Raw genomic sequence first — 24393 nt, 5'->3', positions numbered from 1 at the left:
CTGCAACATGCAGGAGGTCAGACTAAATGATCATGAATCTATGAGCAGCAGTGATAAGAAGAGGAGCACTGCCAGGATTCTGTGGGAAGATGGGGGTAAGGCGAGAGTGTGCAGGGTTCCTGAAGGCCGTAAGAGCTACAGATCAAGAGCTGGCAGCAGGTCCATACTGTAAGAGCCCTGTGGAAACTCAAGCAGTGCTCCTTCTCTTCACCTCGCTACTACTGCAGGAGGAGGAGAAACCTGGCAGTTCTCTTCCCTCCTTCCACCTCAGCCCTGCTGGGGGCTCTTTTGCTTCAACTCACAAGGAAGAAATGCTTCACAAACAAGTGTTGCACACAAGTGTTTGAGAGGTTCACAAATTCCAAAACTCTGATGGGCTCCCCCATTCTTGCTGAAAGAGGAGGTTACTGAGATGTGTGCTCCCTATTGGATTCCAGATGTGGGTACACATGCCAGAGCCAGAACCATTTTGTAGTAGTGTCCGTTGACCTGCATGTGTGTCATTTACACATTTGTGTCTGAAGCTATAAGAGGCCGTGCGAGTCAATGCCGCTCCAGGGTCCCTCTTACCAGCAAGCAATGGACTCCACAGCAGAGGAGATGGAGGGCAGATACTGGAATCCAGATAGAGACCACAAATCTCAAAGAATCTCTAGTTACAGTAAGTGACCTCCTCCTTTGCTTTGAGTGATGCTCCCTATATGGATTTCAGATGTGGGTAGGTAGCAATATGTGCTCAGTATAGAGGTGGGTGTGGGGACTCGCAAGAAAGCTGACTCTAGGATGGCATGTCCGACTGCTGCATCCATCACCACTGCTGGAGCGATGGTGTAGTGAGCAGTAAAGGTGTGGACAGAGGCAGTAGTGTAGCTGGGGGGGAGCGGGGCAGTGGCCGCTCTCCCGCCAAGCACAAGCGGCGCCTTTTCAATTTCTTGGCGCCTTTTTAATTTTTATTCACCCAGCGGCGCTTTTACTGACGAGGCAGTGCTCCAGGTCTTCGGCGGCAGTTCAGCGGCGGGTCCTTCATTCGCTCTGGGTGTGTTCGGCGGAACCAAAGGACCCGCCGCCGAAATGCCGCCGAAGACCCGAGGAGCGAGTGAAGGACCCGCCGCTGAAGACCTGGAATGCCGCCCTGTCAGTAAAAGTGCCGCCGGGTGAGTAAAAGCACTGCAGCGGGTGGTGCCTTTTTTGTGATCACTCCCCCCCTTCCCTACACCTGGCTACGCCACTGGACAGAGGTCCATGTGGGAGACACTGTGTGGAAGATGGTACAAGGGGGTTCAGCCATCGTAGCCACCAGTTCCCTAATGCATCTTGCCAAGGTGATAGCCACAAAACAAATCACCTTCATAGAGAGGAGGATGAGAGAGCAAGTCGCAAGAGGTTCAAAGGGTGGTTTAGTGAGGGCAGAGAGGACGATATTCAGGTCCCAAGTGGGGGTAGGTTTTCATACCGGTGGAAAGACATTCAGCAAGCCTCTGAGGAAGAGAATGGTGGTCAGATGAGTGAAGACATAAGAACCATCCACGGGGGGAGGAGGGGGAATGCATTGAGTGCCACCAGCAGTACTCGAATGGAGGAGTATGTATGGTGGGGCTGCTTAGATCCAAAAGTCTCTCTTTAATCCCATCCTTTCTGGTGAGCGGTGTGCACACCCTGTCCACAGGCAGGGATTTATGCAGTGTTGTTGTAGCTATGTTGGTCCCAGGATATTAGAGACTAGGTGGGTGGGGTAATATTTTTTATTGGACCATCTTCTGTCAGTGAGAGAGACCAGCTATTGAGCCATGCAGAGCTCTTCTTCATGAGGTGGATGAGGCAGGGAGGAACCGTATTATTAAATTATTGGTTCTGAGGAAGTAGTGCCTAGGAATCCCAATTAAAAATCATGGCCCCATTGTCCTAGGCACTGTACAGATGAGTAACCAAGATGATAGGCCCTGCCTCAGTGATAAGTGGTCACTGTAAAATGAATGAGTTAGGATATCTGCAGGCACTAAGTAATTGCAAAATGTGTTCTACAGCTTTCCTCCTTGGCCTGTTTATTTCATAATTTGCAAACAATTGAAATACACTATATGAAAGTAATGAAATGAATGTTACAATGGGTTATGCCTATTAAGAAAATCTACTGGTGCTTTGATCCAATAAAGAACAGCATTGCATATCTCAAAAATGTTCATGCATTTTATCTTGTAATTATGCAGTAGTACACAGTTAAATTGAACAATACAACACCTGAACAAGACCTTGTTTGGGAGGGGTTTAAGTCATACAGGGAAAAAAATTTCATTTTCTGGTTGGACATCCAAGATTCTCTCTAACGCAAGAGTATAAGAAGCATGTTTCTTCATTTACAAACTGATTTTGATGCCATATTGGTCATTTATTCAATGACAGAGATACCCTAGAGGCTTTACAAACATTCTGTAGAATCCAAACATCCTAGCAAATCTGCACTGATTGGCCCCTGGCCACTATAAGGAAATGTGTCCTGCATGGCGGTTTTATGTAATCCATGCAGAGTGAAACCTGTAAGATTCATTCAGATTTAGTCATTCCCAGTAAGCATCCAAAGGTGTAGATGCTTAACTCACCCACTTTGGTCTATATGTTGTGTGGAAATGTCACATGCACAAGAATTCATGATTTCCAATTATGGGCAGGTCAGAAATATAAAGAGAAGATCTCTTCTAATCATGTTTTGCTATTTCCACTTCAGTTCAAACTAGAGAGGCACAATTCCTTCTTTGCTACTACCTTGCTTCAATGAGGTGGTAATATGCTACTGTATGAGCCAACATGATGGAGGTAGAGCCAAGGCTTTGCCTAATTGTACTGAAGAAGTAGTAGTGCCTGGCACACAGCCCCAATTCCTCCACAGTATCTGCCTACAGTCAGGGCCGGTGCAAGGATGTTTCGCGCCCTAGGCGAAACATCCACCTTGCGCCCTCCCCGAGCCCTGCGGCAGCTCCCCACCGCCCCTCCGCCCTGAGGCCCCTCCCATGGCAGCTCCCCCCCCCCACCTGGGGAGCCATGCAGTAGCTCCCCACCCCAGGTCACGTCTGCTCCGCCTCCTCTCTGAGCACTCCATTGCTGCTCCACTTCTCCCACCTCCCAGGCTTGCGGCGCCAATCAGCTGTTTGGCGCCACAAGCCTGGAAGGGGGTGGCATGCTCAGGGGAGGAGGCGGAGCAGAGGTGAGCTGGGGCGGGGAGTTCCCCTGCGTTCCGCCCCCCCCCCACTTGCTGCAGGCAGCCCTCCCCACGCCCCCCTGCCGCAGCTCCAGCTCCCTCCGCCTAAATGCCGACGACAACCGGGGCAGCCGAACATCCGGCCACTGTGGTTGCCGCCGAAGAAAATGCTGCCCCCCAAATGCTAGCGCCCTAGGCAACTGCCTAGGTCGCCTAATAGGTTGCACCAGCCCTGCCTACAGTGTTGATCAAGTAAGACTATGAAAGAGAATTTTACTTCCCTGCCCAAAATGAATCCTTAAATAAATGGAGTATATTGTTTATTTCAAGCAAAGTTGTCCACTGTTCTTTGGGAAGCACAGGAGACACTTGCCAAATGTCTGTGGCAGGTTTTCCAACAAGTCCAGAAAGGTTTTTTCAACATGAAGTTTTGCTGCCTTTATAAAAGGTGGATGCCCATATAGCTTCATAAACAAATAAATTTAGAGAATTTTTTGCCAAGTGCAACAGACTCCTACTGATCTACAGTAACAGCTAAAACTGTTGACATCAAAGAAAGAATCAGTGGAGTGGAGGATTATTTGAATTGTATAAGGTGGGAAACAACATCCCACTATGAATTATTTTAAGTCTCTCTCTAAAGCAAAGAATTTGGAACCAACCACACACATTCCAATTTACACTCTACTGGATTAAATTACAAAATGATGTGCCTGAGTTGCATACACAAAATGGGCACTTGCATTCCCAGTGTCAAGGGCAGGCAGGCAGATATTTAAACAACATATTTAATAGATGGTGTTTAAGATTGCAAAGCAGCTTCCAAGCCTAAAGAAAAAGCCAACATTAAAGGATGGCTCTGACCAATTTAGCCATGCATATGCATTTTCAACCTAATTAAAGGTGCAAATTACTCTCCCTCTATTAGAAAATTAATATTTAGGGAAATAGTTTACAATGTCAAAATAGTACTAGCAATTTATTTTCAGATTTCCACCAATGAGCTTAGGGTCAGATCCTGCTGCCTTTAACTCCCTCTCAAATCAATGGGGGGTTTGGGCATTTAGGACCCGACTTTCAGATATGCTGAGCACCTGCATCAGCAACTGAAGTCCGTATGAGCTGTGGGTACTCAATCCCTCTGAAGAAACTCAGGCCCTTAGTGCACTACATGGCCAACAAATGCTGAGAAGCATGTTGCTAAACAAAATTTGAAACCCATGAAACTAGAAAATCTGTGAAATCTCTTAAGCAGAATTTTCAAGCCTTTTAGTAGGTAGTAATGAAAAGCACTGTGTTTTTAATGATCCATCCCCTATTTCCTTCCAGTCAAACTGGTGAAGGAGGTGTTTGATCCTGAAGGATGTTTTCAATGCTGTTTGTGAAATGCATTCTTGTTAAGCAGTCATATACCACAGCCAGCTCGGAACACAAGCCAAAAATAGAACAAAAGGTCTAACTAGATTATCATAAGCTATGGATTTATATAGATTCTTGGAGACAAACCTTTTAAAAAAAACTCTACATAGTGAAAACCATTTGATACCCACTGATTCTAAGATGGAAAAAAAAACTATGATTGGGTAGTTCCTCTTCTGCATTTTTAACAGGAGCCTACACAGCTTGTATGTTTGTTTTCAAGCAATCCAGACAACTGTAACATAAATCACCCACTTGCCCATTTTGCTTCCAACAAGCAGCTGGAACAATCTTTTATGTTATTGGTATTTTGTGTGGCAGATTAGTTTCATATAGATTCATAGATTCTAGGACTGGAAGGGACCTCGAGAGGTCATCGAGTCCAGTCCCCTGCCCGCATGGCAGGACCAAATACTGTCTAGACCATCCCTGTTAGACATTTATCTAACCTACTGTTAAATATCTCCAGAGATGGAGATTCCACAACCTCCCTAGGCAATTTATTCCAGTGTTTAACCACCCTGACAGTTAGGAACTTTTTCCTAATGTCCAACCTAGACCTCCCTTGCTGCAGTTTAAGCCCATTGCTTCTTGTTCTGTCCTTAGAGGCTAAGGTGAACAAGTTTTCTCCCTCCTCCTTAGATACCTGAGAACTGCTATCATGTCAAAAAATAGCTTTTAGTTTTCTTTTCTACAGCCAGGCCTCTGTTCTAGAGGTTGCTGTTGGGACCTTATGTGCTTCTTTCAGTAACTGGAGAAAAGATTTCACACCATGGATCTAAAGAATTCATGTCTCAGGGAAACTAGGTTTTTAAACAGTGCAGAGTTGGGGAGCAGTGGTGCACAAAGTAGTAAAATACTTTTCTGACTACCAAAGGGATGAGTCTAATTGAAAATAAAGGATTTGTGCGACTCCAACTGTGCACCTAGATTAGTGCCCTCATTTACATGCTCAAGAATCATCACTCTTAACAGTTTCAGGAAGAAAACTTTTTTTGCACTTTGATCAACAGTTTCTCATTAACATAGAAGCAGCCTGCTCTTTGTGTTTTTATTTGCACTATGTTTTTGCTTCCGACAGTATGTTTTTCTCTCTCTTTTCAAGTAAAGGTCATTGTAACAGATGAAAACATACCGTAGGTGTGAGGTTATTTTTAATGATGGAGAGACCAAATTGTTGTATAACTTAAAATGTGAGACTTTTCTCCTTCCCTCCCAACCCCTGAAATGCCTCACAGGTATTTCTTAGAATTTGTCATGCCTGACTCTGAGAGACCTGCCCATGCACAATAGTTTAGCACCAACCCTTGGTCAGTCTAATTTATTAGCACAATAAAATAAATCTCTTTCTCAACCCTCTCACTTGCCTCAGGCATACTGCACTGCAGGCTGTACATGGTGAAGATTGTAGGGATTTACATAGGTAGGTTTGGTCCTGTACAGAACATGTAATTCCTCCCGGTGATTCATGAAGGTAGTCAATAACATGTGGTGGAACAAATGCATGTCTTTTAGAAAAACGTTCCATTTTGATTTAAATTCCAACTGAGAGAGAATGTACCAAGGATATGTATGCTCATCCATGTTGTTTTCACTCAACACTATTAATTTCCCTGGAGAGCATACCCTGTGCGGCACACATGCACATGGCTTCTTAAAAATTTGTTGTGTTTGAAATCTTGCTGGACAGAATACAAAGTTCCATCCTAGATGAAAGATGCAATCACTCGGGAGGCTGGGACTGAGGGGAGAGCTGGTATGAGGGACAACGATAATGGGTTCTCATTACCTGGTAAGAATATTTGTTTCTTTCCAATTTTGTTCTTTAGAAGGAGAAAATTCAGGTCGTGATCATGGAAGAAATCCAAAAATTAAGTAGGCAGTGACTAAAAGATTTTTCCAGCCTCTCAGGGACACTTGGTCACATTATTTTATAGCTTCAGTTATTTTACATTTAGCCAGCTTTCCATGCCTCAGGCTCTACCTCCAAGCTAGAAGCAATTCCCCCACTAAAAGGAAATCTGGAGACAGCACAGCCATTCTAGTTTGCTGACTAATTGTATTTGAAGGATAAAAATTCATGCGTGGTACCCAGACATTGGAAAGAAAAAGATTTGGGGACGGAGGAATAAATGTGTGCTTTGGGATTACAGGTTCTGCTTAAAGACCCTATGTCACCTCTTTTGAAAACTGAAAAGCATTCTATGTAGCCAATCCTGCTGATATGGTGTAGCATGTATTATTAGTATTTCTCCTTTCTCTTTTAGTCTGAGGATGCTTACATAAAAACGGGACCTCTTCTGCCTAGGAGTTTATGCTCTACTTACTCCTTCCCCTCATAAAATCCTAATTGTCTGTTTGTGAGATCACAATTAGCTACAACTCTACCACTAATTGTGACCTCATGCAGATTATTAGGGTTTTTTACGGGGAGTAAACAGTAAAAGCAGATGAATTCCAGAACAGAAGAGATCCTGTTTCTTTACAGAATATTTAGAAAAAAACAAACAAACAAAGGAGAAAGAATGAATAAGGAAAGAACAATAGAAAATACATGAGATGGCAGCCAAATTGTCTCCAAATAGAATGCTCTGTAAAAAGTTTATCATGAGGGTCAGCAGCTCTTCAACTATAAATGTTGGAAATTTTTCCATGTCCAGAGGACAGTCTTAGTATTAAGCACTTCTGTATGTTGGTTGGGACTGTACAGTATGTTTGGTTGGTTCAGCTAAAACCAGCTTAGTTCTACCTTGCATAACTAGGTTATAAAGTGTGTGTATGTATGCGCACACATGAGTATGTACAGGATCTCAGTTCTTAGGTTGCATATGATAGAAATAGGGGGAAGAAAGGAAAATACAATGCAGATTTCTCTGACTGACCACAGATAACATTTCCTACTGGCATGCAGCCCCTTGAAACCTGGCCTCAGCCTCTTTGCTGCTACTCACAGAATTGTGACCTCAGTCAGGTTGATAGCCATGTTTGAGAATAACAATTAGTAGTCCTGGCTGTACCTCAGAATACTGCTTTTGACACTTGATGAGTTTCTCGGTGTCTGCTAATTGTTCTGAATATGAAACTGCATTTGCCTGCTAAATAAATTCTTTTGGGACCCACTGAACAAAACTAAGTCAGTTTAGCATGTGGAATCTTAATCCAAACTGCTAATTCACTGCATCTGTAAACCAGAGAAAAGACCCTGCTTTGCTTACAGAGCACTCGGAGGGTGTGAGAATGGGATGCAGATTCACACCTGTTTCTCCACTCCAAGGAAATTCCCAAAAGGTTACGTCTCATCATTGAAAGGAATGGAACAACATGCCATCTGGAAGTTCAGAACAACAGAAATCTGAATGATTAAAGCTCAGAGTTACCACAGTATTCCCCCACACCCCATCTTCTCTCAACTGATCTCCAAATTCTTCCTCTACTAACAAGCTTAGTTAGCAAGAAACCCCAAAAGCTTGTGAATTAATGTGACAAATATTTTTGCTACTGCAGAAAAACACTGTGGATTCTCAAATATAGAGAACTTTCAATCCTCTTAATACTAATCTTATATTTCACCTGTCTCTATAAAGAAAACATCTCAAACATTACTGTGATGGGAGGTATATAAGCATAACTGAGTAGATGAACTTCAGTTGTTATCCCACTGCAGAGCATGTGATCCAGAATTTTCAACCTGTGCAAACTCTGGTGAACTGCCAAAAGTATTATATCTGCAGACCTATTCAAGAATTTTCCATCTGGCTCCCATTAGAGCAGAATTTAAAAAATCACTATGATGCTGGATTAAGTGAATGACAGAGTCCACAATTTAAAGGCTGCTGTATACAAAGATTTCTGCAGCCATCATTATACTAAGGCTAATACACATACATAGGTGAACAGCAAGTCTGATTCAGAGTTCCTTAATGCCTATGTGAACCATGCCTGCCTTAGCAGTTCTGTAATTGTTCCCTTTAGCCTGTGATCCAATGACAAGCTTAGATGATGTAAATGACTGTGACATGCTCCATCCCCTTTTTCCTAATTCTTCTGGGATTACCAAGTAGATCTTGGCAGAGTTTCAGAGCGGCATTGCCTAACAATTCAATCTTGGCTTTGCAGCCTTACAAATCCTACTGTACAGTATGTTAGAAAGGACTGGTAGGTTGAGAGAGCTAGACTAGCACAAATCCTTACAGAAAGCAAAACAATTAGTACTGGATCTTGCCTACACAGGCTAAAATTTGAAATACCCAGAAAAATCATGTTAGAATCGTTACAGACAAAAAAGTAATCTGCAAATTGAGTTTCTAATATGCATGACTTCACATTCAATTAAAACAGAATAAGGTAATTATTGTGTGTTACACAGCAAATTAAAATGCGTAGAATAGCTATGTAATAAATATGTATTGACGCCATCAAACATTAGCATGTGTCACTGTCTTAACACAGAGTTACAATGGAAATTTGTACATTTTCAAGTTGGGGGGGGAAATATTGTTCCACTTTTTAAAAAAAATAATTCAGTGTAATAATGCCTCCATATTTCAAGATTCCATTTTGTTCTCAATTGATCTTGGACAGTGATAATCCTTCATCACTGGAACCAACTGTTGTACTGAGCCACATGAATGCTCCTGTCACTGCTGCTTCTGTGCTTCAGGGACTCTGTCACGACTCACCATATCCTTCAGTTTTAATTTATCCACTTCCATAGTCTGCCTGAAATAGACCTGGAATCACTAAAGTACACCCTCACTATAACAAACCTGTCGGGATCCAAGCCCTGTGTTTGTTATAGCCAGGGGTTCATTATAGCAAAAGGAAATCAAAACAAACCATAAACTGCTAGAGGAGATTAATGAAGTCACCTTAGATAAAGGCATTAGCTAAATTAATTAATTTATTAACAAACACCAACAACTAAGGCTAGAAGTTGGTCAGGGAGGGAGATTTTAGATGACCTCTGTGACTTTAGCCCCAGGCTCCAGGCTGTCAGCCCCCACAGTAGCAGGGGGTAGGGTGGAGCCCACTCCTTAGTTTCTGTCCTTAGGCTCAACACTGGACAAAAAATGTGCACAGATGTGCAACATCACCCCCTCCCCTTTAAAAAAAAAAAAAAGAACAGTACAGTACTGTACTGTAGTTGGATTCCAGGGAACAGGTTCATTTATAGCTGGACATTCGTAGTAATGAAGGGCATTATAGCGAGGGTGTATTGTACCATATTTCAGGTGGAGGTGTTCTGCACAGGGCTGGCTCTAGGCACCAGACGAGAAAGCATGTGCTTGGGGCGGCACATTGTAAGGGGCAGTTTTCTGGCCAATCTTGAGGTGGCACATTCCAGCCGCCCTGCTGTGATTCTTTTTTTATTTATTTTTTTGCTTTGGCGGCCCCCCCGGACTCCCGGGCAGCTCCCCGCTCCACTCCCAGCCCAGCCCTGCAGGGGCACAGATGCTGGGCCGGGGGACAGGAACTAGCAATCCCCGCCGCTCATCGTGCCGCCGGGCTCCCCGGGGCGCACCACTCCCCACCGCCTGCACCAGCCTCTGCTCCCGCACCGCTCTGAGCCCGGCCCGGCCGAGCCGCCTTTAAAGGAGCAGTTGAGCCAGCACCTCCTGCAGCCCCCAGGGGCTCTGCCTGCCTGGCTGGGAGAGGCACCCCAAGGCCGGAGGGGGGAGCCCCTCTCGCCCGGCTGTGAGTTGGCTGCAGCGCCTGGCTGCCCACGGGCGGAGGGAGCAGGTGGGCGCCGCCCTTCACCCCCCTGCGAGCCGCCCTCCACGCGCTCCCTGCGGCTGCCATTTTTGTTTGTTTGTTTGTTTGTTTGGCTTTGGCAGTTTGGTTTTTTTTGCTTGGGGCAGCAAAAAAGCTAGAGCCAGCCCTGGTTCTGCAGCACCTGCTGCTGGAGAGGATATGAAAAGCACAGCATTCAAATGTCACATTCAACCCCAGAATGCAGGTGGACCAAAAACTAAAGCAATGGTATCTGATTCAAGTCTGAATGCTTTTCATGCCCACCCCACCTAATGAAGGCTGCTGATCACCACCTGCTGAAGAGAGGAACAATAAATTCACTGAATCGTTTGCCTCAGCTTCACCCAGACCATGACTCAGATGGACTGAGTCCAAGTGGCTCTCTGGAAAGAGTGAGCGAGGAGAGACTGACAACTGCAGCCCTGATAGTAAAGCAGCCACAACAGAAGAAGTTATTGTAATTTAGGAAATCAGAGGGTTCAGGATGCTACAAGCAATAATATCTATTGCTCTGGAGACTGACTTCCACCTGCACCAGGAATTAAGTGCAAGAGTTTGAATCACACAGCAGATGGAAAAATACTTTTTAAATGTGCCTGATGTTGATGCTGTCCAACAGAACCTCCTCATTTTAAAAGCAAACATTTTAGTATAACCACACTTCAATAATGCTTAGATCTTATGCAGAACTGAGTATCCCCATTTTAAAGAGGGAGAAACTAAGGCACAAAGATGCAGTGGTTATTCCTTAGGTCACACAATGGGTCAGTGACAGAGCCTGTGACTGAGCCTCAGTCTCCTGTCTCCTAATCTAGTGTTCCATCTACTGGCCTACACTACTGCCTCTTAATGTTATAGAATTTTAACTCAAACAGTGTTAACCAGTAAGAGGCTACAATAGATGAAAATATCAGACCACGGGAACACTTTACAGACACAAATGTGGCCAATCAAATATTGTACCTATAAGGAAAGAACCTGCCTCTCTCCAACTTATTGGTTATATGGAACACTGATTATAAGCAATACAAAGAGAAAGGGCCTTTCAAAAGCCAGGCAAGCCCCAAAGCATAACGTACAGCTGGAAATATACAAAACCCTTTCCAGGTCATAATACATTTGGAAAATAAATAGCCTTTTAAAACCTTTACATAGACCTGACTGCCAGCACAATATCTATTTTAATAAGACAGCAAAAGATACTCTCACCAGCTTCATCCAAGCCATCACTCACAAAGACAAGGTAACTATGCAAGGCATATTGTGTATCATGCTGAACTGGACAGTTATACCATTTTTTTTTCATTTGGATGCAGGGCTTCAAACTTGTTCACATAAAATGAATTCCAGGAATACAGGAAGAAAACTAGAGTATAGTATCTTGATCAGCCACATAAGGGATTTCCATATTGGCCCTTGAATGTTATCATATATTAAATCAATCTTGCTCAGCATGGGAGTAGGCAGAGGAATGACATGGAACAGATTAAGGTATAGGTCCTTGGATCCAGCCAACCTTCACTTGGCACAAGGCAAGCGGGGGGCAAAAGGTATCTGACACTTTAAGATCTTGGGTGTGACAAGAGGCTGGTTCAGCTCCAAGCACAAATTAAAGAACCTCCAGGATGATCTAATTTGTGCCAGCTTGCAACATTCCCTGGGATCCATTACTCTGCCAGGGATGGGCAGAAAGAAAGGTTCTCTGGTTACGTCCCAACCTGCCCTACGCCCGGGTCAGGCATGAGGGTAAGACATAGAACTGGCTACACTAGCTTTACACCATATAGAGATTTCCCTACACAAGGGAAATCCTCAGCTGCCCTGTTAATGCAGACTTGTGTCCCTTTTGTACCACATGAGTAAGCAAAGAGAGGCTAGAGCAGGGGCACAATTGGGCCCACTAAATCCATTGATATAACTATAGGCATTGCCCTTGTCAAAGTGCCAGATCTCTTATTTTAAAAAGCAAACAGATTATCCACTCTACTGCTTAGCTCAACACAAAGCCACAGGGTTTCAGACTAATCCTTCTAGTCAGTAGAACAGTCCTGCATTGAAGCCAATGGCAAGTTACTTGCTAATTGACTTTAATGGGAGCAGAAGCAGGCCCAATATCTCTTCATCTGGATCACTTAAATTGTCAGAACTCACTCCAAAGGATTCATTAAGCACTTGGATCATACACTCATTGAAATCACTGGCAAAGTTCACAATCATTTCAGAATCAGATTCTAAAGGGCTTTTAGCATAAGCAGCCCATACTAAGAATATTTTGGTAAAATGGCAGCTACTCCTGTGATATAGAAGCTGTATCCAAAAGTTTTTGTATCTAGTTTTTCCCTGCAGTGTAAAGGACTAAAGACTTTAAAATAAATAAAAAATACATATAATGACCCTAAAGATTGTTGGACTCATTTACACGTATAAACTACATTAGTTGACTGAATGCACACATTCTCCCCGCCTCTTTACCCAAAGTTTCCCACTCGTATTAGCTAGCAAGCAGTATTTCCTTTGAGTAAACAGACCATCAGTGTCTTGACCTGTATTTTCCACATATCCCAAATGATGAAGGCACTCAGGCGTTAGTAAGGTTATCTTTTTTTAAAAAACAATCTGATTACATTAAAAGTTCAGTTCACTGACCGTTTCTCCTCTCATTATTTTCACTTTTTTTAAAAAATAGCACTGATGCAATCTATATGGCAAAACCAGGAAAGATACTGCAATCAAAGAGACAAGTGGGCGAGGTAATATCTTTTATTGGACCAACTTCTGTTCTGGTCACTTGGATAACAGACTTAGAAAGGAATTCAAAAACATATTTATTCTCCAAGTTTACATTGGAACATCTCAGACTCTGCTTTATGAGTAAATCACTAGACTGCTACACTGATATTTATTATTTAGCCCCGTTTCTCACAGATGGAGGAGTCACAAATAATTAGTTTAATTGGGATCGGGTGGGAGAAGGGGCTCCTGCCCAGAATGAGATTTTGTTTCTTTAACAATTGTGCAGATTTAAGGAAAGTACATAATCAAAGATGGACGTGGAGAAGGGAAACACTGTGACGTGCTTTAAAACTAGGAGTAATACAACATAAAACTCCGCAATGAGTCTATAAAGCCAGGGTGAAGATATACTAAAGAAATGTGGAGAGTAGCCAAAGCACCACCTCATTCTTCTCCATACAAACCAAAGATAGCAAAATGAAGTGTCTGAAAGAGGAAAAAAGGAAGCTATTGTTATCCAAGTCATTTAACCATAGAGAAACACACTGCCTCATTGGAAAGAGCAGGCTTTTTATTAAGACGGTGGTTTAGAAGGCAAGGTGGGGAAATGGTGCATTCCCATTTGAAAACATTAACTCCTAAATACATCTTAGAGGTACTGAACTCAGTCCTTTTTGAAGAGTGATAGAGACCACACTCCTGTAAAAGCAGACCCTGCTGTCTTCTCAATAGAACATCTTTCATGCCAAGTTCACTAGGAGTTTTAGCTTTAAAACAGGAAGAAAAAAAAACACCATGGAAGAGGCCCTTTAAAGCAATGAGGCTTTCTGTTCTTTTTGGTATTGTTTCACAGTACAGAACTTTTCACACCTTTATACAGAACAGTGAGACATGCTGCAGTAGTTCTCTTGGAGGAAACGAAAGTACATAAGATTAATTGGCCACCTTCAGGCACTGAAACAGAAGGTCATTTGAAATAAATATGTAAGGGTGAAAAATGGAAAGTAATTAACCTTTTTGGCTCATCTGTCTCTTATTTCTATGCTTGCAGCAGGGCGTGCAGGTTTGTCACAGCAATGCAAACTTTACTGGGGTTTTATTTCAAACATACTGGAGTATCAGCTTTAGAGTTCTTCAATGTTCTTTATGCGATGGAAATAAAATGTTTGATTCCCCAGCAGCCTGGATGTGAGACTATATAGTCTATTTCCAAAAAGGCAAAAAACAGCAAGACCAAAGTGAATTATTTATTCTGGGAACAGCTTTTACAGCACTTTTCTCCCAAACCCTTTCCCAATCATCAGTAACATTAGGCTTGAACTACTAATAATGGTAGACAGACAGAAGCTTGGAGCTGTTCTCTTCAGGTACAGCCATGTGCTCCTCAGAAGCTGTAAAAGACATCAAAAAAGCCATGGATGGCCAATGGGAACCATAAGTATAAATCTGATGACAACTACAGAATGTCTTGCAATGCAGACTAGAAAGATTACCAATGTCCAGACTATAGCCTGAGAGAAGGAAAAATAAAGCTTCTATATTTTAAACAGTGAATGGGCTTATAAAATATTTTGCAAAGCAAGTATGATATATTATATATATAGTTAAATTCCTCACTCTGAAAATAAACTATTGCATCATTTAACACTTGCACAGAGTAATAGTATGATAGCTTTAAGCTTTAAATCCCTAACAACCTTTCGTTTCTTACATTTGAAGTGGGCTCTCTAGACGTCTCCTTTGATTAAAGCTACTTTTATTTCAGAGTGCCTGATCCTGCCCCTCCCCCCCCCCCCGAAATCAATGGCAAGACTCCAATTGGGTCAGTCCTTCCCCCTGCTGCTCGTTGGGCGCAAAGCACAGCCAAAGTTCCACAGCTTAGCTGAGATCAGCTCCATTGAGTACTCTTCCAATCCTGGATGGGAGGCCTGCCACCAGCAGCATGGTCTCTCCATGCAGAGACTTTGCTACAATCTGTCCTCAGCTGAGTGACATGTGGGAAGTTCAGCTAAGGAAACACATGCCACCATAATAGGCTGATAGTGTCAACAGTGCTGTCAGCCAAGACCATGAACTCATTGACGTGAAAATAGTCTCCTCCTGAGAAAACTAAGTGTCTGGAAGAGCTGCAGAATCCCACTGTCCCCTTTACCCTCCCCAAACCATCACCATGACCTTCGCATCACCATACCAAAAACTCCACTGTCCTAAGTATGCCATCTTCTCACTGCAGGATTGAGAAAGAACCAGAAGCTCTCAAGGGTCTTTTCACAATGGAAGGGCCAGTAGTGAGTGCTTGTTTCCTGCTGCATTCTTCCTATTTAATTTAACAAAGAGACTTCTGCAACAGGGACATGGACATGTTTCTTTTAAAACTGCCAGCTGTTTCTTCGTGTAGGATTTCAGGCACACAGGGATTTTTCTTCCTTATATAAGATGACCATTTCCTACAATTTATCATAAGACCAAATGGAAATCTGCCAAAATTAAGATTTATTCCCTATAGTAAGAAATTGATTGTATCCGGACTCCTTACTGAATTGCATTGCAGCAGACTTTGAGAGGCAAAAATCTCCTTACAAACTTGACTAGGTTTGAATTCCACACCATCTCTCGTTATCTTAGAGCTTTACTTTCCCATTCCAAATATATTGTAATGCTGTCCTGGAGAGCACACTCCCTGATCAATACCCTGTTCTCTTCCCACGTCACACACATGATGGGAAGACTGATGCTGTGCTTGCAGCACAAAAACAAATAGTGACAGCAGGAGTGCCAAAGCTTGAAGAGAAAAAACTTGGCACTGCAGATTCTACAAAATATACCAATGGCTTCTGCTGAATACTCCATGCAGATATGGTCACCCTCACCCCATCTCAAAAAAGATATATTGGAATTGGAAAAGGTTCAGAAAAGGGCAACAAAAATTACTAGGGGTATGGAATGGCTTCTAGATGAGGAGTGATTAATAAGACTGTGACTTTTCAGCTTGGAAAAGTGACAACTAAGGGGGGATAGGATAGAGGTTTCTCCACACCAGTCATGATTTTAGAAAGTAAATAAGGAAGTGTTATTTATTCCTTCTCATAACACAAGAACTAGGGGTCACCAAATTAAATTAATAGGCAGCAGGTTTAAAACAAACAAAAGGAAGTATTTTTGCATGCGATGCACAAGCAACCTGTGGAACTCCTTGCCACAGGATGTTGTGAAGGCCAAGACTATAAAAGGGTTTGAAAAAGAACTAGATAAGTTCATGGATAGGTCCATTGATAGCTATTAGCCAGGATAGTCAGGGATGGTGTCCCTATCCTCTGTTTACCAGAAGCAGGGGATGGATCACTTGATGATTACCTGTTCTGTTCATTCCCTCTGGGACACTTTGCATTGACCACTGTTGGAAGACAGGATACTGGGCTAGATGGACCTCTGGTCTGACCCAATATGGCTGTTCTTATGCTGTAGGTCACTAGCTTGAATTTAGTCCAATTCAGTAGTGAGCAAAGGTTGTTGACATCTGATGCTTTGATTTTGTAAGATGCTAAGCGACTTCAGCTTCTGAGGGCATGCAGCATCTCATTGGGTTGGATCCAAGAAGGCCACTTGGGGACATGTTTGAAATGGGTGGGTGAACTCAGTCCACACTTGGGGCAGCTGCACATAAACACCATTATCTCACTTGTCACCTTTGTTGACATTCTCAGAAGAGAAGCCAAGGACTGAATGGGTGTGGAAACTGAACAACCCTCCCCACTAAAGGTAGTTCCTCCAATAAGAGCTGTGGCAGATCAGTAAAGCTTTGTTAGGAAACTTGTATCTATGCTGCTCTGGGAATTGAGAGAGAACTGCAATCCTCACTGCTGTAAATCGGGCACTTTTCACTGAGCACTAAAATTCATGTGATAAAAAGCAAACAACCCCCCCAAAATGTAAACAGGCAACACTATGTTAACTGAAGGAGAGCAAGAAAAGCAGACAAGCATGATAAAGAAAACTCATTTTAATTCTACAGTTAAAGTGTAGTTACCATTAAAGTAGTAAAGTCATATATACTAATTACAACTAATTTGTTTACAATCCTATAGCCTGACGCATTTAGGTGTCTGTATATTTCTGTATATAACTTATTTATGCAAATACATCACCATGTGGAGGTGATATTAATGTGACAAATGCAACACAAATGCCCCTTTGATCACTTCCCCTGCACTATTCCATCCCCCCAGGACAACTCTCACTCCAACCCCCTGAGCAGCTTCAAACAAACTTATTTTTTGGAAAAAATGTTTGTTTCTCCTCCCCACCCCCCCAAAAAAGTCCCTTCCCTCCTCCCATCTGAGAAAAGAAGAGAAGAGAAAGGGGGGAAAGATTGCTCTAAGCTACAAAATACAATATTTAGTCCCACTCCACTTATAGGTTTACGGTTTGCTATCACATAAACCCGTAGAATTAAAAATCTGAGCTGTTCAACACAGCATTTAGTTCTAATTCTGGAAGTCCCAAGACACTGGATTTACAAATTGTAACATTTTTATGTATTGCAAGGCTGTTTTAGGTCACTTTTATGAGGTGTTTTAAAAATGTATAAGTTTTAATTTTCTCTTCCCTCTGAGTACAGATACTAAGGCAGCCTGACTGTGTAGATGGAAAGATACAAAAAATTGATCCAATAAAAAACTAATACTATAAAACATTTTTACTCCTTTTTTCTATAAAATGTGTTGCATACACAGAATACATGATAGCCAGGGGTCACATAAAAATGTATTGGCATGCATTTTAGATGTGCACTCATCCATCCCAAACATGTTGATAAAATCATTATATCCCATGTATTCTCAACATATAACATGAGGGAAAACAAATAATTTAAGGTTCCTAAGTGAAAACAATGTCACCTACCAGTGTGTCCTAATTTACAAAACCCATACACTTAAAACGAAATGAACAACTAAGGACATTATTAATCTTTCACTGCCCACATGATGACAAAAATTCACTGGCCACATGATGACAAACATCCACATTATCTGTACCAAATGTTCATATTTCATCACAACTTTAGCTCTACATGTTGGTTTTATTTTTTTCAATTAATTTTTCCATCTTGATTTAGATATACAAATATTTTATGGAATGTAAGATGGGAGACATCAATTAATATATTTACTGACAAAAATATGAATTAGAGTATAGTTATATGTTTTTATAATTCCATAGCAAAATGCATAACTATTGATTTATGGAGAGATTATGTACAGAGCTTGTTGAAAAGCTAGGAAAATACTTCACAAACTTTTTCACAAAAAGTTTATCCCTTTTTTCACAGAAAAATGTTGACTGTCTTTTTTTAAAGTCAACTCCATTTATGTATGTGGATTTGAGACTTACCAATATATTTCTTTTTAAGAATAGTCTGATAGTAAAACACATTATGAGATTACTGATGTGAGAACAGTACATATTCTGGGTCATAGTTAAGGTGGTTATGCTATACTGAAATATAAATTTCTTTATACTTGATAAAAATGTTCTTTTTTATCTGTTAATTTCTTTGCTTTACAATTCTTAGGTACTTCATTTTTATATTCATTTATACTTAGATATCTTCCCAACTTTCCCCCCTCTAGTCTTCTAAGCGAATAATTTGTAGTATATAATTAAAAGTGGGCTTTTTTTAAAATGTGGGAAACCGCACCTGCTTTGTATGTGTACTTTGCACAGTATTCAAAATCTAACATTGCATTATATTTACATTTCAAGTAAGTTAATTTTTAACAGTAGTTTGTCTGACTCTAGATGCTGAACCTATAGATGCTGATCAGCATGTTGCATTTGCAGTTAAAACAGTTAGCTTCACTTGTAAATAAAGCCTTTTAAACAAGCTCTGGACTGCTGAAGCACACTTCCTTTGTTAGGAAAAGTATCCTCTAAAAAGTATTCAACATTTGAAATGAACTAGGACATATGTCAAATTGACTTAGAGTCTTTACAGATGTGCAACATCCATACTAATGCATGGATGTAACATTTGCAAGACTACAAGAGAAAAATAGGTTCCACTATTATATTCCATACAAATAATTATTTAAAAAAAAAACAATATATAAAAAGAAAACTTATAATTCCTGCTCCAATTGAAATAATGGAAGACATTTGAGTGAAAATCATCCAACAAACATGAGCTCCTTGTAGTCAGCAACTGGCTGATGTTGCAAGGCAGTTAAGCAGCACCCTCAACATCTTTTGAGGTAAATTGAAGCAGAGGTGAGATGAATGAAATGTACAGGGAACAGCAACAAATATTTATTTTGCTCTAAAATATCTGAAGTAAGTTGGCTTCACCACCCAGGTTAATCAAGCTATCATCTACAGCTTTCTTCCTCACAAAGTCCCTGATTCAGCAAAGTACTTAAGTACATGGCTAAGTTTAAGCATATGAGTAGTTGCACTGACTAATGAAACTACTCATGTTGAATAAAGTCCCAACTGAATAACTTCTCTTGTTTAGGACCTGATCCTGCAAGGTGCTGAGCCCCTCTCATAGACTCATAGACTTTAAGGTCAGAAGGGAACATTATGATCTTCTAGTCTGACCTCCCGCACAATGCAGGCCACAGAATCTCACTCCTGTAACAAATCCCTGACCTATGTCTGAGCTATTGAAGTCCTCAACTTGTGGTTTAAAGATTTCAAAGCACTTAAGCATGCAAGTAGTCTTAATGACTTCAATGGAACTATTCATACGTTTAAAGCAAAGCAGAGGGGTGTATGGGAGAGGTAGTACCTTTGAGCGATTCGAACTGTCGCATGTCTCAAGTGGTTCTTTTCCTCCTCTGGTCCTCACTGTACACCCAGATCTCACTGTGGCTCCAAGTAGCTGTAAGTATGTGACGGCAGCCACACCCTGGTAAACAGCCTCGGCAGGCAAGCTAAACCAGGTGAGGTTAACTGGAAGTGTGGAAAATGATGGTGATTTAGGGATTGCTGTCCCAAGCAAAGCAAGACTGTTCTGGTAGTCAAGGTGAAAGAGACCATATATTGGCCCAACGGCTTGAAAAGCAGTGCAGCAACTCATTGTGGAAGGTGAAAGGCATGATGGGGCATTACAGAAGTCATGGCTATCCACTGGATGGGGGAGTGGCAAAGTGACAGGTGAAGATGATAACTGGCCATCGTAACCACAAGCCTGCATGCAGGCGGCCTGGGACATTGGTTGCCCATCCCTGACCCAACGGCAGCGGGGAAGCCCGGCAACACCCCAGGTGACAGAGCAACCCTTTTTCAGATTGCACTGCTCCCTCTTTGTAAGGGAAGGGGCTAGAAAAGGTGTCTCAAACATTGCCTGCCCAAATCAAATCTGGCCAGTTTACAACGGATCATCGTCAATGCGGTCAAAAACCAAAGATAACTAAAAAAGCACTAAAGATTGCTGCTTGGAACATCAGAACTATGATAGAAAAAGACAATACCTCTCGAATTGAAAGAAGAACAGCTCTTCTTTCAAAAGAGCTATCCAAGTATGATATTGACATTGCAACACTAAGTGAAACTAGATTGGCAGACGAGGGCATTATTACAAAACTGGCTGGGGGTTATACCTTCTTTTGGAAGAGAAAAGAACCACATGAAGATAGAATCCATGGAGTAGGAATTGCCATCAAGACCAAACTCTTGCAATGTCTTGAAGATTTCCCAATAGGCATCAACAAAAGACTCATGAAACTCCAGCTACCACTAAATAAGTCGTGATTTGCTACCATCATTAGTGCATATGCACCCACCAGGGCCGGCTCCAGCATTTCTGCCTCCCCCCCCCAAAAAAAAGCTGCGATCGCGATCGGCAGCGACAATTGGAATTAAAAAAAAAAGCCGCGATCGGTGGTGGCAGTTCAGCGGCAGGTCCTTCGCTCCTAGAGGGAGTGAGGGACCTGCTGCCCCCGAATTGCCGCAGGTGCCGCCCCTCTCCCTTGGCCGCCAAGCACCTGCTTGTTAAGCTGGTGCCTGGAGCCGGACCTGGTGCCCACCTTAACAATGACAATGCTAAGGAACAGTTCTACTCTGATCTCAACTCTCACATCAAGCCAACACCACAAAGTGACAAACTAATCATCCCAGGAGATTTCAATGCAAGAGTAGGTAAAGATAACAACTGGCAAGGTATCATTGGAAAAATGAATGAAAATGGTCTTCTACTCCTAAGCTAGTATGCAGAACATAACCCGACAATTACAAATACCATCTTCAGATAGGCAGACAAATATATAACTACATGGATGCACCCCAGATCCAAACAATGGCATCAAATAGATCGCATCATTGTCCGACACTGTGACATAAGGGATGTCAGGATTACCAGAGCCATGCATAGAGTAGAATGTTGGATGGATCATAGAATGATTAGGTCAATATTGGATCTACACATTGTACCCACATGCCCAAATGCCCCAAAACAATCAAGACATCCCCTGATATTACTAAACTAAACCATGCATCCTATCAAGATAAGTTAAAAATTGCACTAGAAACCAACTTTGGTGATAACCTTGTCTCATGGGAGGAATTCAGAGACATTACAAAGAACTGCAACTGACATCCTCGGATGGAAGAAAAGGGCTCACCATGACTAGTTTGATGAAAATGATGAGGAAATCACAGTACTCTTGAAAGAAAAAAAAATGAGGCTTTCCAAAACTGACAAAATGATATTCAGTCCACCTCAAAGAGAGACAGACTCAAACACTGTAGGGATGCATAGCTCCCGAATCGCCAGCCCATGGGCGCGGCAAACTGCTCCCATGGCTACGAGGCAGGAGTGACCTTCAATCCAGCGTTTGTGTTTGGGAAACTTATTTGGCTGATTTGATTGTACCCTAGCAGCTGGTGTTCACGCGCTCAAGAGATGGGTTCGTTATCTTATGTGCACGTATACTGCCTGGCTTTTCTATGCGCAAGAATGTAACCACTAAGAAGAGTTGTAAACAAAGTAAGGAGAGAAATAAAAACCCCAGGAAAAGTTTTCCTGGGAGGCTTTTTGCAAGAGGCTTGTAAAGCTCTCTAGCTACCACAGACCTGGCGTTCTGTTTCCTTTCCTGCGTCGTCACCACAGCTGGTGACCCCGACGTGATGCCCCTCTACTCACCGGCTGGATACGCCGAGCGCGCCCGCGGCTGTTTGCCGCCCCTTATTCGTGAGTATGGGGGGGGAGACTTTCCAGTGCCCAGAAGGAGCACGCAAGAGAGTTACAAAAGATTATAAGGCAGCGATCATGTGTCGTTGTCCCGGTCACTCATATTGAGGACCTCCTAAGGGAAATAGATCGCCAGTGCCCCTGGTATCCGGACTGCGGGTCATTACAGCTTTTTGATTGGATACGGATTGGGATCACCTTGTATAGTGAACCCCGTGCCCCAGTTCAGCACCTGCTGCTCTGGCAGCGTTGTAAGGAGGCGCTGGAGGGGTTCGGCCCCGACAGCCCCAAGCCGGTCCCCCTTTTGCCCCCAGGTGATGGGCCACCCCCCTCCTGCCCGCAGCTGACCCTCCCTGCGCCGCCGCCTGTGGCGGCGCCCCCCTGCCTACCAGTCGGGCAGGGGGGCGCTGTCGCCGCGGCGGTGCGGCGAGCACGTGAGGCCGGTCTCTTGACCGACAAGGAATCCAAGTGTGGGTTCGAGGCGTTCCCCGTCTCTAGGCGGGATAATGGAAACGGGGGCCGAGTAGTGGACTGGGAGGCTCTCCCCTACTCGGTTCTGCACGAGCTCCGGGGGATCTTGAAAGGTGTGTCAAACGGTTATCACTTGCTCCCCCAAGATTGGAAAGACATGTGTCGCATGGTGCTGTCTCCCGCGCAATACGTTGTGTGGGACAGCGAGTACCAGCGAGAGGCGCTTGCGGCAGCAGCACAAGGTGGGGGGGCTTATCTTGCTGAGCAGTTATATGGCACAGGGCAGTTTTCGGGCATCCCCAAGCAGGCGGTGGGCACGCCCCAGGTAGCTTTTCCCATCAATGGCCAGTGTGCCCGTCGTGCGTTTCGCAGGGTCCCCGCTGCGAGCGAGTCCTCTAAGTCCTTCGACCCTGGCGGAGTTGCTGCAGGCGTGTACTGATGTAGGCACTCAAACCCATCAGATGGCCCTGCTGGCAGCTGCCCTGCACAAGGGGCAGAAGCCTCAGGGGAACTGCTTTAACTGCCACCATCCATATTGATGATTAGGCGTACGGCTCTCCCCCTCCGTTGGCTCACTGACAAGCCCGTATGGGTTGCGCAGTGGCCGCTTTTCCCTAGAATATGTGCAGTGTATATTGTAGCAGAGGTAAAGGAAATGCAAACCTACCAATATAGGTTGTGTTGTCTTGTTCAGATCACTGTGTCTTTGAAAGCAGGAGTTAGAAGTAAAAGGCAATCAAAAGACTGGGAAAGTTAATTGTGTCCCTTTTAAGTAAAAATCTTTAAGCTGTAGATAGCTTTGGATTTGGAAGCAAGCCAGAAAGCATTTGTATTAATGCAAGTTTCTAACTAATAAGGTAGAAGCCACTGAAATCTGGGCTGCCTATGAACAAATACAAGGAAACATTTTAAGCAATGACTGACTGCCCAGAAGGGGTAGACCTCTGTTCTTTTGTCTTTCAGATCATCAGAGAAAACGGATGCCAGCTGAACAGCATTCAATGTACCATGCATTTACTGGCACAATAGGGATTATTTTTGTGTTTTATGGCAAAAATTGTTGTTAAAAATTGCATACCAACAGTCTTTGGAAGCAAGGACATGGAAGGTTAACCCACTCCCCATATTGCCCATGGGATCCTTCTGGCTACCTCAGATTTCTAGCCAGAGGGCTGGGGAGGGAGGAAAGCAATTAGACACCTGAGGTTGTACCGAGTGGACTCCTCAAAAGTGGGTGTGCTTGTCCCGGTTTGTTGCTCCAAAGCTCTGTAATAAAGTTATTTTACTGGAAGAGTGTACATGGCATACATTGAATAATAAGACTAATGTACTGTATAATGGCAATGTGTATGCGTTCATTGTTGGAAAAAAGTGTATAAGTGAAGAGTGAAAGTTTCCTTTGTAGGTTAAAAGAAGCCGAGAAAGGGAGAAGAGGAAAAAGCACAGAATGAGTTAATTGAGAGGAAAATACAGCTTGCAGGCTCATCCAAGGCCACAGCCAAAACTTGGCTGACCCCCAAGACAAGGGGGGGGCTTAAATGTGCCCGAGCAACTATGAGATCTGCAAAACACTGCCAGGCATTAATGAAATGTGTTAGGTTTCTTTTCTCACAGGTAGAAAAGTGCTACCCAAAGA

The 24393-nt window shown here is 43.0% G+C and overlaps 1 protein-coding gene and 1 long non-coding RNA gene across 5 annotated transcripts in view; one reads left to right on the top strand and one right to left on the bottom strand.

Annotated features, from left to right (window-relative positions):
* The window catches only part of GRID1 (glutamate ionotropic receptor delta type subunit 1), an 817493-nt gene that overhangs the window by 612129 nt on the left and 180971 nt on the right, over window positions 1–24393 (bottom strand). The window lies entirely within an intron of this gene.
* Window positions 21847–24077, top strand: LOC128840563 (uncharacterized). Its single transcript, XR_008445669.1, has 2 exons — window positions 21847–22286; window positions 23721–24077. It is a non-coding gene; the product is annotated as an uncharacterized LOC128840563 (long non-coding RNA).

The sequence above is a fragment of the Malaclemys terrapin genome, chromosome 7 (assembly GCF_027887155.1).
Source record: "Malaclemys terrapin pileata isolate rMalTer1 chromosome 7, rMalTer1.hap1, whole genome shotgun sequence".
In the NCBI taxonomy this organism is placed as follows: Eukaryota; Metazoa; Chordata; order Testudines; family Emydidae; genus Malaclemys; species Malaclemys terrapin.
Note: the sequence above shows the minus strand (reverse complement) of the source record. Positions and strands in the feature narration are given on the sequence as shown.